The sequence below is a fragment of the Arvicanthis niloticus genome, chromosome 15 (genome assembly GCF_011762505.2).
Source record: "Arvicanthis niloticus isolate mArvNil1 chromosome 15, mArvNil1.pat.X, whole genome shotgun sequence".
Taxonomy (NCBI): Eukaryota; Metazoa; Chordata; class Mammalia; order Rodentia; family Muridae; genus Arvicanthis; species Arvicanthis niloticus.
The window spans coordinates 3,189,626-3,201,726 of NC_047672.1; the positions used below are offsets into that span (position 1 = coordinate 3,189,626).

The 12,101-nt window shown below is 44.5% G+C and overlaps 1 protein-coding gene and 1 pseudogene across 2 annotated transcripts in view; one reads left to right on the forward strand and one right to left on the reverse strand.

Moving 5' to 3' along the window:
- Positions 1–8,198, reverse strand: part of LOC117720540 (nucleophosmin-like) — a 105,352-nt pseudogene extending 97,154 nt beyond the window's left edge.
- Dpp6 (dipeptidyl peptidase like 6) overlaps positions 1–12,101 on the forward strand; it is an 859,276-nt gene that overhangs the window by 198,024 nt on the left and 649,151 nt on the right. The gene's annotated exons all lie outside the window — the stretch shown is intronic.

The following is a 12,101-nucleotide window of genomic DNA, read 5'->3' on the forward strand; positions in this document are numbered from 1 at the left end:
GAAGAGACTGATGAGAATAGGCGGTGACTGACAGCAGGTGCATCCTGCTGGGTGGACCTAGCACACTGGAGCTGATGGAGCTCAGTACAGCAAGAAAGGAAGTTAAGTGGCTGGCTGCAGAAGTAGATCTTAGCCTGGCCTCTGCTATCTGTGAAACATCCCAAAATCTTTCTGAGTGCCCACAAGTGAGCTCATGTGCTATATCGAGCTACCTTTGAAATCACAAAGGCGGTCAACAGTAGTCCCTTCCCTGCCAAAGCGAACACTTGCATAACCAGCCACCAGGCACCGAGGAAGGCTCCTGATGCTCATGGCAGGACAACCTCAGCCCTGCTTTAACAGCTTCTGGGATTATGCCTTTGTTATTAAACCTCCCAGCACCCCAGTTTCCCACTAGAGATCCAGAACACAAGACCCTTCCTTTATGGACTGCCATGAGAACTAGAATTGTAGTCACCCCTCTATCTATGGGAAATGATGTCATCATCCCCTAGGTACCCAGTCCCTTCTGGAACATGGCCTTGTTTTTGTATGTTTCTTATTTGTGCCCTCAAGCATTTGGTATTATCTCTATATTACTGAATATTCCAAATACTATATTAATTCCATTTAAATGGTTGCTGTGTGCATTCTTATAAGCTATCTCTAGTTTGCTCATAGTATCTAAATGCAATATAAAAATCACCACATACAAGTTGTTACACCACATTGCCTATGAAGTAAGAACAAAACCATGTCTGTAAATGTCACATATAGATGGAATTCTTCCCATTTTGGGGGCTGGCTTACAGTTTCAGAGGTTCAATCCATTATCATCATGGCAGGAAACATGACAGCATCCAGGCAGACATGATACTGGAGAAGGAGCTGAGAGCTCTACATCTTGATCTTCTGATCAAACGGGAGGAGGCTGTCTTCTGAAGGCAGCCAGGAGGAGGCTATCTTCACAATGGGGGGAACTTGAGCATGGGACCTCAGAGCCCACTCCCACAGTGGCATACTTCCTCCAATAAGACCACACCTACTCCAAAAAGGCAACACCTCCTACTAGGGCAACCTTTCCATGGCTACACGTATTCAAACTACCATATCAAGCAACCCAGGGAATGGTTCAGAGTCTGTGATGGGACTCATGTTCCCTCTTGTTAAAGGTCCATAGAGGAGCAACCAGGAACCCCACAATTACTTCTCTTTTCTTGTCTCTTGTCCTACCATAAAAACATATTAACTGCCTTAATAGGTTTTGTCTTTAAAAAATTCTTAGTTCTATTTTTCCATCCATCTTGAAAGATAAGTTGGTTGCTCTAACATCCATGGCTTGTAGTTACCTATATCCAGAGCTTGAAATATTTCTTTTTTATTTCTTCTTTATTGCAGCAGGCTCTGCTCTACCTGGCTTGAGATAAAAGACTTAACAATGCCTGAATAGTTACTATAACAAAAATGTTGCGGCCTGCTCTGCTCTGCCTGGTTTGGCCTTTCAAAGACTGGGATTAAAGGCGTATGCCACCACTGCCTGGCTTCAAACTGCCACTCTGGTCTTCGGATCAGGGTCTAGAGAGAGAGAGAGAGAGAGAGAGAGAGAGAGAGAGAGAGAGAGTGGGGATAAGGGGAAGAGATGCAAGGAATGGAGATAAGACAGAGGTTCTGATCAAGTCTCATTAATGGAAGGGAAATCTGGGATATTTATACACTTTTGCCACGTGCCTTGTAGGCGCGTGGATATGACGTAAGCCTTACAGGCATGGATAGCATGTGCACCATGCACTTTGCAGGTGTAGATACCACGTGCGCCTTGCAGGCATGTATGGCATGGATAGCATGTAGATAGCTGCTTTCTAGCTACTTTCTGCTAAAAGTCGGCTCCGAACAGGTCCCCCTTTTTAATTATTTTTTCAAAAGGGAAGGCTGGGAAAACTTATGGACACCATGCCTGTCTTAGGTTGGAACAAAGGACCTCAGCCTCTAAGCTTCTTTTAGAGGCAAGGGTCTCAATATGTCCTCTTACCCGTCATTGACTATCTGGCTTAGCGTGTAAGTTAGGGGTTAATTCTCATCAGTCTTGATGACAGAGGTTTCAGAGTCCCCTACTTCCAGCCTGTAATAATGGACCTGTATGGGTTTAATTTGAATAGCATCTATCTGTTGCCGTACAAAAGCCATCAGTCTGTTGAACAGCATAAACCCCAAAACCAACTATAACAACTGTGGTAGTGGGTTTAAACAATGTACCCCAATAAATAATAAGTCAGAGAATCAAGAGTCCAATAGAGCCACCCTGTAGATTCAGGTGGTGATGTCTCCTTCAGCATTGAGAACTTCCCAAGTCAGGTTTACTCACTGATCTGTTCCAGTTTGAAGGCAATTGTGAAGCATCTTCATGTTTCCTTCATATTTCCTGCAAAGAAAAAATATGCTTCTCAGGGGGTTTCTCCTCCCTGGATTTGTTATTGTTGTCTATTTGTTTAATCAGTCTCTCTGGCAGCCAACGGGCAGCATTTGCAGTTTGGAAATATATGCAAACAGAACCTCTTCCCCAGATAAGCACTGGATCTGGCCCATTCCAGGTTCCAGTTAATGGGTCTTTCCAGAGAACTGTTGCAAAATTCTTTTTGGTATCAGGATGCCAGAATCTATCTGCAGCAGGTTTTCCTTCAGAATCCAAAGTTTAAAATTTTAAAATAAAAAGTGTGTGATGAAGAATATTTCTGGGGGGATCCCTTGGTAGGATACCATTCCCCTTTCTAAAATTTTTTCAAATTGACATTTAATGGTTTGATGTGCCCTTTCTACCATACCTTGGCCCTATGGATTATATGGAATACCCATTTTATGTAGTATTCCCAATCTTTCATCCTAATCATGGTCACGTTAACAGCCCTCAAGTCTTGCCACAATCTCCACTTTCCTGACTTTTTCCTAATGACAAATATTGGGGTATTTCAGGGAGAGTTACTCTCTTCTAATTGTCCTGCCTGTAATTGCTCCTGCACTAGCAACTGGGCAGCTTGTAATTTTTCGGTGGTTAGGGACCACTGATCCACCCAGACAGGCAAGTACCCCTCCCAGGTGATGGGATCTGCACAATGCCCTAGGGGTGCAGCTGAATCAGTAGCCCCCATCAAAAATATCCCAAGCCTCTTCTTCCATTGTTACCATAAACCTCAATAGGATGAGTGATCCCTTCTTCACTTTTTCCTAATCCTTTCCCTGGGGAAAATCCAGAGTTTATCATTTGAGCTGTAATCACTTCCTTAGGGCTACACATAATCAATCCCAACTGGGATAACAGATCTCGGCCCCATAGATTAATGGGAAGGCCTGAGATGACATAGGGTTGTATATTTCCTGTATTTCTTTCTTTATCTTTCCACTTCAGCACTTAAGAGCTTTGTTGTGGGTTTTGACTTTGGCCAATACCCCTTAAGTTGGTTAAGGTTGGGGTCAGAGGCCAGGTAGCAGGCCAATCACTTTGTTTTAGGATAGTCACATCAGCTCCTGTGTTAACCAAGCCTTGGACTGCCTTTCCATCCAGCCATAGTGTCATCATAGGTTTTTGTTTAACTATAGGCTGTACCCAGTATGCATCAGAGGAACCAAAGCCTTGATCCCTCTTTTAGGATTCTTATATTTGTGATTAGTAGGGAACAATGGAAGTAACATTAGTTGAGCTATCCTCCTTCCTGTAGGAATAGTGACTATATTCTGAATTGCCTGGGCCATTAATCTCACCTTGATAATCATTGTCTATAACTCCAGGAAAAATTTGTAGTCCCTGCATAGTAGCACTGCTTCTTCCCACTATCAGGCCAAAGACATTTGGATAGAGAGGTCCAAACACTCCAGTGGGTAAGGCCTGAGCTCCTATTTCTGGGGTTAATACTGTGTGGGTGACAGAACTGAGGTCCAGTCCTGCACTTCCTGGTGTGCTCGACTAAGTTCAGAAAGGGATTGGTGTTTGCTGGTATGACACTGACTGCTCCATAAACCTGTTTTGGTTTGCATTGGGTTGGGACCTGGAGCTGGCCCCTGTTCCCGTTTCCCTGATTATGGGAAAGGGTGTTTCCTTGTGCATCTCTTTTGGACCTACATTCACTAGCCCAATGCCTTCCATGTTTACAATGTGGGCAGAGGCCAGGCTGTTTGCTGGGCTGTCTCTGGGTTAACTCATTTTCTGCCTTGCAATCTCTTGCAAAGGGTCTAGGCTTGCCACATTTAAAACAGGCCTTTTTATCTCTTCTTGCCAAAAATTCTCTTACTGATTGTCCTTGCATGGCAGCTGCCATAGCTAAGCCCTGTTGGTAGGAGGGACCTATGTCAGAACAGAGTCTGATATACCCTGTAAGACCTGTCTTTTTCCTACAGGGTCTAATGGCCGCTTGGCAGGCAGAATTGGCATTTCCATATGCAAGTTGTTTCACATAGTCTACACCTGCCTCTGCATTACCAAAAATCCTCCCTGCTGTTGTCATTAATCGATGAACAAAGTCAGAAAATCGTTCATCAGGCCCTTGCCTGACTGTTGTTAAAGATGCACCAGGATCTCCCTTTACCAGGAGTTTACGCCAAGCCTTCATGGCTGCATTTTGATTTTGAGCATATAAACCTGGATCATATTGCATCTGGTTATCACTAGAAGCAAATTGCCCTTCTCCTACTAAGGCATCAAAGGACCAACCATTGCCTGCCTGAATGTTTCTCCTAGCTGTCTCTTTACAATTCTCATGATACTCTGATTTCCAAATAAGATAGTCTCCACCACTAAGAACTGCTCTCACTAACATATTCCAATCACTAGGAGTCAGCCACTCCTCTGCAGCAGACTCTAAAATTGCAAGAGTAAAGGGAGCCGTTGCACCGTATTGAGATACTGCATTTTTTAATTCTTTAATAATTTGAAAATTAAACCCTGTGTGATGTCTCCAAAGCAACCCCTTGAGCATCTCTGGTCTCTGATACAGGAAAAGCCTCAGCTTCTCCCTCCTCTGGCTGATCTGTAGCTGAACTAAAGCTAGAGGATAGGGGCTGCCTTTGGACTCTGGGTTGAGGAACGCAGGAGTCGGGGGATTTTCGCAGTTGGCCTCTTGAGACCTCTTCCCTGTCCTTAATTTTTGTAGCTGAACTTAAGTCCTGATATTCTTTTTCTAACTCTATTAGTTGTTTATTCTGGAATCTACAACCACTGTCTCCACAATGGGAGCCTCTGGAAGTGGAGGTGCACTGGGAGAGGGCCTTTCATGGTCATAATATTTAACTGCCTCTTCCTCTAGGTTGGCACAATCTGGCTCTGACAAATTGTCATCAACCTTTGGTTGTTTTTTGGATTCTAATTTCGGATATATACATTTCATTTTATTTTGAACATGAAAGACAGCATTCAAAGAACAAAACAAAAGCAGGCAATTAACACACTTGAGCAGCAAACAACAAAACAAAAACAGAGAGTTAAGTTCAGGCTGATTTATTTCTTGCCCCATTTTCATTATACCTTTCTTGACGTGGCAGATTCCTGCGGCAATCAGCAGATCCTTCTAAGTCCTAACTGGGTCTCTCATTCCCTCTGCCTCTCATTGAGCGCTAAAAATGTTGCAGCCGGCTCCACTCTACCTGGTTTGAGACAAAAGACTTAACAATGCCTGAATAGTTACTATAACAAAAATGTTGTGGCCTGCTCCGCTCTGCCTGGCTTGGCCTTTCAAAGGCTGGGATTAAAGTTGTATGCCACTACTGCCTGGCTTCAAACTGCCACTCTGGTCTTCAGGTCAGGGTCTAGAGAGAGAGAGAGAGTGGGGATAAGGGGAAGAGACGCAAGGAATGAAGACAAGACAGAGGTTCTGATCAAGTCTCATTTATTGAAGGGAAATCTGGGATATTTATACACTTTTGCCACGTGCCTTGTAGGCGCGTGGATATGATGTAAGCCTTACAGGCATGGATAGCACGTGCACTGTGTGCCTTGCAAGCATGTATGGCGTGGATAGCATGTGGATAGCATGCTTTCTAGCCGCTTTCTGCTAAAAGTCGGATCCCAACACTTCTTCCTTCTCCTTTTCTTTTCCTTCCTTCCTTCTTTCCTTTCTTCCTTCCTTTCTTATTTTTTCTCCTCATAATTTCCAGGTCTGACCACCACTCTTACTGTGTCCTGTCATAACACTCATATATATTTTGAATCAAATATAGGGTGGAATTCCAACATTAAATATTAAACAGGCACCAGGCAGTGGTAGTGCACACCTTTAATCCCAACACTCAGAAAGCAGAAACCGGTGGATCTTTGAGTTCAAGACCAACATGGTCTATAGAGCAAGTTCCAGACCAGCCTGAGCTGCACAGAGAAACCCTGTCTCAAACAATATATTAAACAGGAATTTGAGAAGGCACATCCTGGACAATGGAACATGGACAATAGTTGTCAAACACTTTGCATTACAGAAAGGACAGCCAGATATCAAATGTTATAATAATGATGGAATGCTTCAGTCTGTTCAAACCATTTTCTTAAAGAGACTTCCTCCAGTCCTAGAGATCTTGAGTAGCCTCATGGTCTGTCATCTGAAAGCAATTCTTCGGGATGGATGTACTTGGCATCCACTCTGGAAAGAGAACCACCCTTTCTATACTTGTTTGCATCTTGCCTTAATGTCCTTTGGGGCCTTAAGTTGTTTTAGGTGTTTTGTTTTTGTTTTCTCTGTGTTTTAAAGGTTCCTAACATTTTTGACCTTGATGTTGATGGTTTTAAGTGTTGTCTGTTCTGGTTTGATGTTTGTGCACTCTTGGCTTGAGTATCTCAGACAGGTTTCTTCATTGAAGCATTTTCTTCTGTTTCCTCATTATCCAGCAACAACAGCCATAGCAGCAAGTCTTACTTTTTCTGTGGAACCTTGTTACCATTTCCTGCCAAGGAATTATTCCAGCAACATGGCTGCTCTGGCAAGGGATCACGTCCAATAATCCGGTCAGAATGGATTACATTATGATCTAGCTGGAATACAGATACTCCTTTTGTATACACCTTTAATCCTTAACAATGAAGGTTAGTTTGTGGTAGGAACCACCCATGTTTGTAAGTGATGTCCATTCTTAAAGTGATATGCCCAACTCACATGAGAACAGAACTCACATGAACAACAGGCTACTTAAGAGCAGTGAGAAAGAGGAAAAAAAGGGGGTGAGGTGGTATGGTCTGTGTGTAAGGCACTTTTATCAGGACAGTTTTACAGAGATGGATTACAGAACTAGACACAGGTGAAAGAAGACAGAGTGAACCAGAGAATGAAGAGCCTGAAGATTAGAACATAGTGCTAAAGTTAGTATGAGGCCAAGCAGAGCAATTCATTCAGAAGCCATGTGAAAATGAGAAGCCAGATTGAATCAGTGAGCTTGTGAGATTAGGGTGTATGGAGGCCAGAAGCTTCTGGGCCTAGTCCTAGGGATAATGGAACAGAGAAGGAAACACTCTGAGCTCAGCACAAGCCATGTATTCATTCACACAGGTTGTGTGTGTCTTTCATCTCATTTCTTTGCCTGAGGAGATAAAAGCTGTATTTCAGGGCAGATCATTTCCCAGACATACCTTCCCTACTCTTCACTTTACCTCCTGACTCTACAGCCACTAGGTGCTGTCCACGAATGTGCACAGGTACCAAGCCACAGTCCAATCTTAACACCACAGGGAATGGCATTTTAAAGTTCCCAATGGAAACTGCTAGTTGCACAGACATTTCCACAGTTGCCAGTGTTACTTTAATTGAACGGCCTTTGCAATGCATTGCCCCAGTCCCTAAAATGACTGTTATTAAAGGTAATGAGTACTCATTTTCATTATTATCCACCTTAAAGTGATCATGTTTGTCATCTTTTACTTCACAATGGAAAAGGTAGTTCTGAAGCCCCAGAGGTGATCATGCCCACAGGCTCTTCAAGAAGTGGGGGCATGCATTTTGTGTGAGAGAAGCTGGATGGAGATAATTGCATACTGTTCCTCAGAATAGACAGGAGGGACAGAATCATGGCAAGAAAGAACCATACATATTCACACATACACACATACACAGATGAACAAGAAAGCAAATGTAGTATTAGCAGATTTATAAAAATGCCCATGAGACAATAGTGATGTATATTACTCCTGTTTTGTATAGGAGACACACATACTTAGTGTTATGTCTTGTCATGTCTGTAGTTAGATTGTCTTGCATAGTGCTTGTAGCTTACTTTCTTGGCCAGTGCTGCTTTGTTCTTTATAGCTAAAGCCAAAATATGTGTTCCTCTGGCATGGGGAACGCTGGCCAGTGGCTCCCTAGGTACCAATCCCAGTAGGGTCTTAATGATCTTTCCCATTCTGCTGGCCTTACCTTTATGGCCTCACACCTTGGGAGCATCTAATTCATGAGGAGTGATAATAGTCACAGTATGACCAGGCTGGACATGGACAGTCATTCCTCCAGCCCTATTCCCTTGGGTAGCAAACTCAGGTATAACATGCCATATGACCAGTGTACCCTGATACAGTGTATCTGGGTCATACCTTCTCCCTATATGTTCAGAAAAAAATCCAGATTTCTGAGCTTATGCCAACCTCTGTTTCATTACTAAAAACTTCAAAGCACTGAGAGCTAAGCAGTAAAGATCTTTATGTTTTCTCTGGTGTTTTCTCCCAATACTGATTTCTCAATAGTGAGGGCATTTTCTATCTCATTTTACAAGAATGAGAAAGTCAGAGATAGTTTAGGTGACTTCCAAAATACACTCCTTTCATGGGGACGTGAGCTATCTCTTATACAAGTCAGGAGTCATGCTGCAGTCTATCCTTACCCAGCTGACCTTTTTTGAAAACCTAGTGTTGGGCCGTGGAAGGGTATCCTGGTTCTTAGTTGGCCTGGGGACCCGGAGATGGCAGGTCTTTGGCCATGCCCCCAGAACCCAGAACGCAGGGCCTGGTCTAAACTCCATTTTACCTTCCCAGTTCAGTCACAGGTAGAGGGCTTGACTAACAAGCCTCCACCTGGAGAGATTTACATATTAATGAGTTATCTAAAGGCCAGGGAGCATAGCTAATTAAGTTATTCCCTCCCCCTTTCCCTCCTCCCTATTTAAGCCAGCCTTCCCCTGGCTTTTTGGGGGGCGTGAATCATCTGGACCCATTCACCACACCATGAACAATAAAAGCTTTGGAAAAATCCTGGACTCCACGTGTCTCCTGGGCCTGCTGCCAGGTCCCCAGCCTTTGGACCCCTGAACCTTCCCTACGCAGCCGCCCGACCAACTGCTGCATGAATGTGGGACCCTCTGCCAGCAGTGTGGAAAGCCCACTGGGGACCCCACCGCCGGACTGACACGCGATTTTGTCCCCGCCGATGGAACCCACAAGTTTTTCCCACAACTTAGGGTGGAAGAAAGCAGAAACCAGTCTTCTCAGCGGCCATGCTGAATGTTCCCAGAACCAACATGTTCTCTTTTTGACCATTTTACCAGATGTCTTAGGCAGGTGTGAGGGTTATCCCGACTGTCAACTTGTTAAGACGTAGAATCACTTAAGAGACAGGAATTTAGGGACTTTGTAGATTGAGTTGATTGAGATGAGAATACCCACCCTAAGTGTGGGTGGCACCATTCCCTAGGTTGAGGTCCTGGACTGAATGACAGGGGTTAAATGCCCTGAGCATCACCATCTCTCTCTCCCTGCTTCTTCACTGAGAATGCAGTGTGACCAGGTCCCTCACACTCTTACTACCATGTGTTACTGTCCACGGTGTAACCTTGAACTGTGAGCTAAAAAACACCCTTCCTTTCTTAACTTCTTATCGTGTAGTTTGTCTCACTACGCAGGACTGTAATGAATCCAGTAACTCTTTCTTGACTGGAAGAGGCAATAAATAGTGGAAATTGCTAGGAGGTTTTCCTGTTATACAGAGAAATTGTTTCTCTGCTTATTTAAACCAGCCCATCCTTGCCCCAGGGGTCTTCTGCTTATAGCTTCCACCCCTTGCCTGCTGGCAGAATGAACCTCTCCTCGCTCATATTTTCAAGCAACAGCTGCTTCCCTTAGAAGAGCTCATCATGGCTGGCTGTATCTCTTCTGCCAATAGCTTTCTCTCCCTACTGTAAGGTAATGCACTCAGCATAGGCCAGTCCCTCTGGGAGTCAGGAGCCCCTGGCATGCCCGGGAAGCCACCACCTGTCAACAGCATATGGCACCAGGCATCTCTACAGCTCCAACTGTACCAGCAGCTGAGGTTTCCAACTGTGCACTCAGCTGACTTGGAAGACAAGAGGGTTTAGCCAGTACTGACCTTGGCCTGGTAACCTTCAAAGGCTCTTGGAAGATGAAGGAAGTACATAGGCCCTGAGAATATCCCTGAACCTCCTCTTCAGTTTCACAGAAAGCCATCCCAAAGCCTGCCTGGCCAGCCTCCTACTGATGAGATAGAAAATGGGGATTAGAAGAAAATGAGTCTACGGTACTGACCGTAGCCTCAGAATGCTCAAGTCCCCTCCCTGGTATCTCAGCTGATCCAGTCAGCACTCACAGCCAGCTCTTCAACACCCACTGTCCTCCTAGTGGGAAGGGGACCTTTTATAGCTCTGCTGGACCCCGAGGTCCTTCAACATAGAACAGACTCACCTTGATATGGCCCCCATCATGGAAAGATTCCAGAATGTGGTAAAAATCCCAAGCATGGAACCATCAAGTGTATACAAACCACATACCAGACACTTTAGCACACTAGGGCTTTATAGTTCTTTATTCTATCCAACTTAGCATAACTGGCCTAAGAAACTGGCATCTTAGTGAAGCATGCTTGCCTGAAGCCCTCTGGGCAATTAAGGGGGAAGTGTGCTGCAGTGTCCACTCGGGAGGAAGCTGGGTGAGGAGTTATCTGTTTCCTTCTCAGATTTATTTAGTACCTGACTGTCCCTGCCCCAAGATTGGCTCTGCTGCTGAGAGGCCAAGGCAGCTCAGCTTGAGCAATGCTGGGTTTTTGCCTTCAGTCAAAAGCTTCTAAATCAAGAATACAAATCAAGTGCAGTCCTCCTCCAGCTGTGCTTCATATGCTTTCCCGAAGCCGGATGCATTGAGTCAGTCCCAGCAAACACAGGCAAACAGCCTTCATCCACAATACCAGGCTGCCAGTTTATAGGCAGATGCAGCTGAAGCCCAGGGGGCGCTGTCACGTTGCAAAATCAAACACAGTCCAGAAAACTCCCTGCTCAGTACCTCAACTCAGACACCACCTGAAATAATGGCAGTTGGAGCCAAACCTATCACTTAAACCAGGATCGTATATTTATCTTTATATCTGTGGCCTGCTGCTTCGAGTTATCCCCGTGAATTAATGAGTCCACCACACATCAATACTTTGTGTTGTTTTAAAGCGAAAGATAAAACATGGGACTAGGCTTTGCTCTCAGCGACTCCTTTTCTATTGGATCGATTTAGAAAGAGATGAAACACTGGGTTCAGAATGGCTCCCTAATTCAGTTTTTCTTTTTTGAAAATGGCTTTTATTTTTATCAGTGATGACTGGCAAAGGCTCTTACCTTGGAGAGATTTAGGCTGAGGTCATTGAAATGGTCCAGTGTTTAGAAATTCTTATAAAACCCAACTGTGAAAATTGGGTTGGAATCCTGCTAAGAACAGGTTTGCCTGTGCCAGGCTTGTGCCCAGTTCCATTTGGTTCCTGGCAGAACAAGCTTTGAAGAATGGCACTTGGTCTTGTTTATTTGGCATTTCAAATTCTGGACTTGCTGGCTCCCTTCCCAGTCAAAACTGCTGAAGATCGAAGGTGTGGACTGTAGTCTCTCAAGGTGAAGTCATTGGAGGTGACAGCAATGTGCCACAGAAACTGTGCAGGTGGTGTGGCACCTGCCATGGAAGGAGTGTGTTTTGGGTGCAGGATACCCAGGTCCTAATGTGCCATGGAGGGTATTGTATTTCATGATACCTGGGTTTATGGTACCAGCATACCATGAGGTTGCTGTATGAGTGTGTCATGGAGAATGCTTTGTGTTTCATGGCATCCAGGTCCCATGTGCTATGGAAGGTGTAATGGGCTGCAGGGTGGTGCAAGGTGAGCTTCATGCTGTTCCTTTGGCTAATC